A 7,411-nucleotide genomic window follows, 5' to 3' on the forward strand; every position below is an offset into this window, starting at 1 on the left:
GAATCCAGAATACTGAGGTCTACAACCACCCACACATGTACCCACACACATGCACACACACGTGCACACACATGCACGCCTGCATGCTCACATGAAACCTTCAACCTAGCCTCTGCAGATGAAACTCCCTCCTGTCATATTGGATCAGGCCCCTAAGGCTGGGGGGCGGCGGTGGCGGGGGGGAGCCAAGCTTCAAGCTGCACTGATGTGCTGAGTGGAACTACCATTTGGCTTTGCTAACCTCACCAGCTAACTTCTCCAATTTAAATTCAGGAGACTGTTTCCCTCACTCCAGAATCTAAAGCAAAAACTCCCCAATACCATTCACATGGAAAAAGTAGAAACTCTATAATTTGAAGTTCTAGAGCATAACAAAACCAATAACCTAGAATCAAGTTTTGCTGTTCCTCCCTCCAATTAACCCAAGTCTTCAAATTCCCAGTTTTTTTTTAAAGATTTTATTTATTTGAGAGAGAGAGCATGAGCGGGGGAAGGGACAGAGGCAGAGGGAGAGGGAGAAGCAGACTCCCCGCTGAGCAGGGCACCCTACACGGGGCTCGATCCCAGGACCCCAGGATCATGACCTGAGCCGAAGGCAGACGCTTAACGACTGAGCCACCCAGGCGCCCCTCAAATTCCTAGTTTTTGACTGGGTGGACGTATTTATGAATTATAATTACTCAAAGATGTCATTGCCATAAAAATAGCTCTAGGATAATATTATTTTCAAAACCTCCTCCAGGAACACATGGGCATATACATATGCAAAAATCCATCGAGCTGTGACTTAAGATCATACACTCTTCTGCAGGGATGTTACAGCTAAAACACATAAAGCACTTAGATCTCCTCAAGGAAGATCAACAGTCCCAGAGCTTCTGAGCTGGCTGACATTTTCCTTATGTAGAGCTTTCCATTTGCCTTCTGTAGAGCTTACACAGATGCTGCCAGGAAGAACCCAGCTCTAAAGCTGTGAGCCTGTGAAAACACAGAGTTGGCTCTGGGGGCAGAGTCCCCAGCATGGGCACCAGGCCCCGCTGGTCAGGGACCACCAATGCCCAGGTCAGGGGTGGCACGCTGCAGAGGAAGTCCTTCGCCTCCCATGCTTCACCTTCACATCGGACATGGCGCTTCTGGTCCCAGAAATCTCACAGGCTCCTGAGAGTCCCGAACAGCAAAGGGCTGAATGGCACACAGAACTGAGACCACCTCCCCTCAACCCCTGGAGTCCAGCCTGCCTGCCTTGGTGACTCACGTGTCTTGTCACACTTCCTTGTACAATGGTCTATTGTCTGCCAGAGCTCTCTAACAAAGTCCCACAGACTGGGGGGCTTAAACAACAGGACTGTATTGTCCCTCGGTTCTGGAAGCTAGAAGTCTAAGATCAAGGTGTGGGCAGGGGTAGTTTCTCCTGAGGCCTCTCTCCTTGGCTCGTAAATGGTTATCTGTTCCCTGTGTCTTCACATAGTCTTCCTTCGGTGTGTATCTGTGTCCTAATGTCTTCTTATAAGGACACCAGTTGTATTGGATTAGGGCCCACCCTAATGACTTCATTTTAACTTTATTATCTCTTTAAAGACCCTATCTCCAAATACAGTCACATTCTGAGGTGCTGGGAATGGGACTTCAACATACAAATTTGGGGGGCGAGGGCATAATCAGCTCATACAGATGCGAGGTGATATCTAGCAGAGTGGATGCTCAGGATAGGGCTGGAAGCAGAGGTCTCCCCAGAACAGATCATAAGCCCTTAGAGGACAGAGCCAGCCCAAGGCATCTGTTCTCCTGGCACCTGACTCCACCCCTACCGTTCCCAGTCCTGGGTTTGCAGCAGCTGGAAGACCTCCCTCACAGCCAGCACTGTCACTTCTGATACAACTTAAAACCCAGCAGTGGGCGCACACTCCATCCCCTGGAGCAACTCATCTGGGGAAAACAGAAGAGGAAGGGCAGGACACACAGGGGGCTCTGATCAGCGCTCAGGACGAGGTCCTCCCTCGCAGCCCAGACAATGGAGACTGACTGAGCCGGGAACCTGGCACGGCGTTTTCCCCACAAGATTAAATGGTTCTTTCAAAGTCAAGTCCTGTTACTTGGCAACCCTCACAGGTTACTAGGTGGCAGACAGGCTCAGGTGCAGCCCATCAATTAGCAAGAACACGCCAAGAGAGGGTAGCCAGATTTAGCAAAATAAAATACAGGATGCCTAGCTCAATGTGAATTTCCCAGAAAGAACCAATAGTTTTTGGATATGCCCACTCAAACATTATTTATTATCTGAAATTCACATTGAATTGGCAGCCTATGTTCTATCCGGCAACCCTAATCCCACACACAAAAAAATTCCTCCCCGTCTTGCTGATGCCCACTTGGTATCTCCTCAGGGAGCCGACTACTCAATGAGCAGAAGGTTCTGCCCGGAGATGCCCAGGGGAGGCCTTCTTCTCAGGAGGGGTCCTTCAGCAGAGCTAACCCCCCTCCTTGGCCTTGGCCTCCCATTGGTCCAGCGACTCCAGCATGTGCTCCCCTCACAGGTCAAAGTGGTTAGGCCCAGCTCCTCGATGCCTAGGAACTCAGCCGCTACGGGCGACGTCCACCAGGCCAGACAGCGGCTGCGGGAACTGCTGGCGCTGTCGCTGGTGATAATCATGGGCAGGAGGCAGAGCGGACATGACGGCACCATGTCGGGAAGGTCCTGCTGACGGCATCTTCACTTGATACCAAATCTAAACTTTTAGCAAAATGATGCGTATTTCCTCTGTCAACACCGGTGGAGATCCCTCCAACCCTCGGTTCCCAAGGTCGAATCATCCGACCCGTGTGAGTACCCAGCTGCATCTAGTTCCAACACACAACTGGAATCTGCACAGCTCACAGCGTCCACTCCTCCACCATCTCCTGTCAGCCTGTGGCGGGGGCCTCGGCCTATGCTTGCCCCCCCCGCCCCGTGCTCTGTTCTCACCCTGTGCTCAGAGCAGCTCTTCAAAAGTTACACTGGGCCACATTACCCTCTGCTAAAAAACACTCCAAAGGCTCCCATTTCACTCAAAGGAAAAAGCCGTGTCCTTAAGATGGCCTGGAAGGCCCCCCACATGACCCACCTCCACCCTTTACCCTTGTGACCTCCTCCCCCTCCTCCCCCATCTTCCTCCTCAGCCACCTGCCCCTCCTGGCACCCGCCCTCCACACACACTGCCACCGTGGGCCTCATATGCTGGCCACTCACCCGCCTGGATGGGAGGAACCCCCACTCCCCGGGTATCCACTTGGCCAACTCCCTCACGTCCTGAAAGCCTTCGCGCAGATCTTATCTTCTCAATGGGGCCTATCTTCTCTGCCCTATCTAACTCCACGATTGAGCCCCCTTCCCTGCTCCATCATTCCCAAGCCCCCTAGTCCTGTCTACTGTTCCTGTCCTCTGAAACACCTCCATTTGAATAGGCCATCTGTTTGTCCCGATTGGTGCTTGTTGTCTGCTTCCCCCCTTAGAACGCAAGCATCGGCTTTGTCCACTGACGAGCCTGAACTGAGTAAGTGCTCGATAAGAATTTGTTTGGTTCACCATCCACTGCGAGGATGCAGAGCAACAGGGCGAGCGCCAGCCCTCACTGGGGACCTCGTCTGTGCCAGGCGCTAAGAGAGAGACTTATAAATGTTAGACACATTAATTCTTCTAACCATCCTCTGAGTTCCGTTGATCTTTCTCCACTTTATGAGAAAATGGACTCAGACAGGTCACCCAGCTAGGAGGACACAGGGTCAGGGCTCTGACATAGCCATTAAGACCCCGGCGATTTTATCATGACGTCTACACTTACCCTGGAAGCACCACCGTCCCCCCTTCAGCACTCTGCCCCTCCCACCGACGCCTGGCATCTCCCAGGAGGGACTGCTCCATGCAGACCGTCAGACAGGGATGGGCCGTGCTCACTTTTAGGGAGGTTGTGTGGTCTGAGGAAGGGACATCGGCCTTGGCCCCAGGGTCACAGGAGCCCCCCCGGGTCACAGACACCCCAGGTAGCGAGCATCCCCATGGGTCACGCCTCCTGTACCGTGGGGTGCAGACAGTGCATGTTAGACATGGCGATGCTCACGGCCAGTGGGGGTGCGTGAAGGTGCGGGCCAGCGCATGCAGACGTGCTCGGTGACTGCTGCTGACAGCGAGGTGGCTCTTCCCACAGGGGACTCCTGACTGTCCCACGGAGGACCTCAGGACCAAAGGCCCGCTCTTGGGGCGAGACAGAAGGGCGAGCAGCAAAGGGCCCCGAGCAGGGCTCCGAGAAAGCCCCGAGAGCAGAGCCCTGTCACACGGGCAGGTCAAAGGGCGGAGCGAGCCGCAAGGGCTCGGTCCCCGCCACGGTCAGGCTGGGGAGCTGCCTGCGTGGTCAAGCTCGGCGAGCCCACGGCTGCAGCACTGGGCCCTTCCTTCTGAAGGTGGAGCGGGCAGCCAGACCCAGAAGGAAAACACTGCACGAGAGTCTCATTCTCCTCTCATTTGCAGAGGGTAAAAGAGACTGAAAACATGCTGGTATTTGTAAGTAATCGGGTTTCACACCTCCTCAGTCCGCTGACCTGGGATTTCTGCTGCCGGGCATCTCCCAGACTAGAGACCTCAGGCCACATTTTTTGCCGCTAGTCACTGGCATTTCACCCCTGTGCGTGGGCCTGTGTGGGGCCCCCGGGTCCAGTGTGCTCGCCTCACCCCCACCACACAGCACTAACACCTGCCAGCCCCCAACAAGACAGGAGGTGACCTGGACAGGAACGTGGTGCAGAGAGAGCTGGGGGGGGGGGAGGGCATGGGCTCTGAAACTGTCTCACACTGTAAGACAGCAGGACCCCAGCCCCAGAAGCCCCTGCCAGGAGCGATGGCTGATCGCTGATGGGGGGATCTGCCTTTGGGTCCAGCTAAAACCTCTGATTTCTCAGATTTCCCCAGTCTTTCCTGGAAAAAAGGAATGATCAATGCCAACCATTACTAATCATATTCTATAACCAAACCTCATGAGCAAAAGATTCCCTGAGAATTGATTCTAAACAACACCAACATTCACATAAATACATGAGTAATCACCTCAAAGGGAGTGAGCCTGGGGCGCTCACGGACCAAGCAAGCCCCACACAAACTGTTTACATAGCCCAGTATCTCTCCTCTTTACCCTTAAGAAAAGCCCAGAAGGGTTCAAGCAGCAGACAGAGGGGAGGGACAGGGACTCACATTCACGGAGGATTTGCTATGGGCTTGATATTACACATGCTTTACAAATATGCGATCCCTTCCAAAAAGGCAGTGAGGTAGCTACTATTCCCCCATTTTACAGATTAGAAAACTGAGGCTCAGGTTAGGTTACTTTGCCAAGTGAAATCGGTAGAGACTGGGAAGTTGGAGAATTCAACGATTTGGCTGGACTCAAAGGAGACTAAGGAATTTTGACTCAAGTCTGTTGTTCTTTATACTCTCAAACTTAACCCAACATTACGTCAGAAACGGTCCAGGTCTCCTCAGATCTGGCGCCGGCTAAGCTCTTTGACAGATGCTGACATGGGCCGGGCAAAGTCTCGGAACCTGGCTGAGCCCACACCAGAAAACCGTGCCCGCCTCCTCTTGGCTCTCAGGATCTGCTCTTTTAATCTCTAGGTAGACAATGAGGAAAATAGGTCAAGCTATCCTAAAAGACCAAACCCAAAGCCTTTTGTGATAGCAAGAGCAACATTTTAATATGCCTCAATTATGTAATATTCAGCCTAAGCAGAACTCATGCAAGCCCCTGCCAATGGCAGCTTCAGGCATCTGCTTACATGGTCACTGAACCTGGTATTCAAGAATAAGGTTCTTCGGGGTGACTTCTGCCCTCAGTGGCTTCTTGAATTCATCCAAGCAACTACCTGACCAAGTCCTTGTTAAAAAGTTTGAATAATGGAAGCTCTGGACATAAATCCCGTTGGAAAGACATCCATTTTCCCCAAAGCACCCACAGGCTTGTAACCGCAAGGACGGCAGAGTGCCACCTAGCAGCAAAAACTAACCTTAAGTGCTTCCTGCAGGCCAGGCACCTCCTGGCCTGTCCTCTCAGAAAGAGATGGGGGGAGCGGAAAAAGCACAGCGGGTTCACCCCCTGGTTCCACCACTATGCCTTACTGGGTCAATCACTTAATCTCCCAGGCTGCTTCACTGGTATAATGGGGACAACAATACTTATTTAAGTGTGAAATAAAGGCATTTCAGTGACGCACTGCCCAATAAACCTTCATTCTTTTCCTCGAGATCACGTCTTTCACATTTCTCTTTGAAAGAAGATGGTGACCCTAGCATTGCCTTCTCCCCACTCCCGCCCCGACTCTGCTGGTCCAGCACTGAGAACCGCAGGTACCTGGGTGCACAGGCGGTGGCTCCAGGCAGGAAGCACTGCAGGCTTTTTCTGCCTCGAGCTGGAGGGACCGGCCCTGGAGCGCCCAGAGCAGGAGGCCGGAAGACACCTGTGGACCCAGCAGGAAGGTCAGCGCTGGCCTGCATGCTCTGCCCGGATCCCCAGGCTCCCGAGGCAGAGAAACAACTGCAAGAAGAGGCAGTGCTTCCTGCCCCTGAGCCTCAGAGAATGCGTTGGGGGCGGGGGGGGGGGGGCAGGAGGGTGCTGCAGCTGTCAGCTGTGGACACAGGGACAGCTGCTTTCTACTCCACCGGCCCCAGCCCCCTGGGCCCCCAAAGAAAGATAAGCCCCCTTCCAAGGGTCTCACGGCAGAAAGTAGGATGGCTCAGAAGAAACAGATCACACACCCAAGAAGAGAGAGCTATGGACAATTTCAATTTTAAATAAATAATAATAATAGTACTCAAAGAGATTCAATTGTAACACACAGGGAAAAAAAGATTTCCTGTAAATAAAAAAAAAACAAAAACAAAAGAAAACCAGAAAGACCATGAACTTCCAACTAACCTCTTCACACAAAGAGAAGGTGAAGGTAGTCACACATGATTCTTGAAGCACTGACTCAGAAAATCAAGTCCAAGAAAGCACAAAGCAGAGATTACCAGTGTGAAGAGATGGAAATCTTAAAGGAGCAGATATGAGACTCTAAGGCTGCATCCTGAGACTGAGAAAAAGGACAGATGGGGGGGGGCAACAAAGGGGACCAGCTCTGGACAGAAGCGATAAGAAAAGACACACAGAGGCAAATGCTAGTAACATTTCTGAACCTAAGGAGAAAGGGGGAGGGAAAAGACAACCCCTCAGGCAGAATGAACTGGGACCCGAGATGGAAATGGACACAGACAGGCTGTGGACGGCGCAGTGACGCTGTGGGGTCAGCCCTGGATGCTGAGGCAGCTCTGTGCTCCACAGAACGTGAGAACAGCTCCCCCATGTAAGATCTCATTCTGCTATCCAGAAAAAGAGAGAAGATACTTGAAGAA

This window comes from Leptonychotes weddellii, chromosome 6 (assembly GCF_054177405.1).
Source record: "Leptonychotes weddellii isolate Sample4059 chromosome 6, ASM5417740v2, whole genome shotgun sequence".
NCBI lineage: Eukaryota > Metazoa > Chordata > Mammalia > Carnivora > Phocidae > Leptonychotes > Leptonychotes weddellii.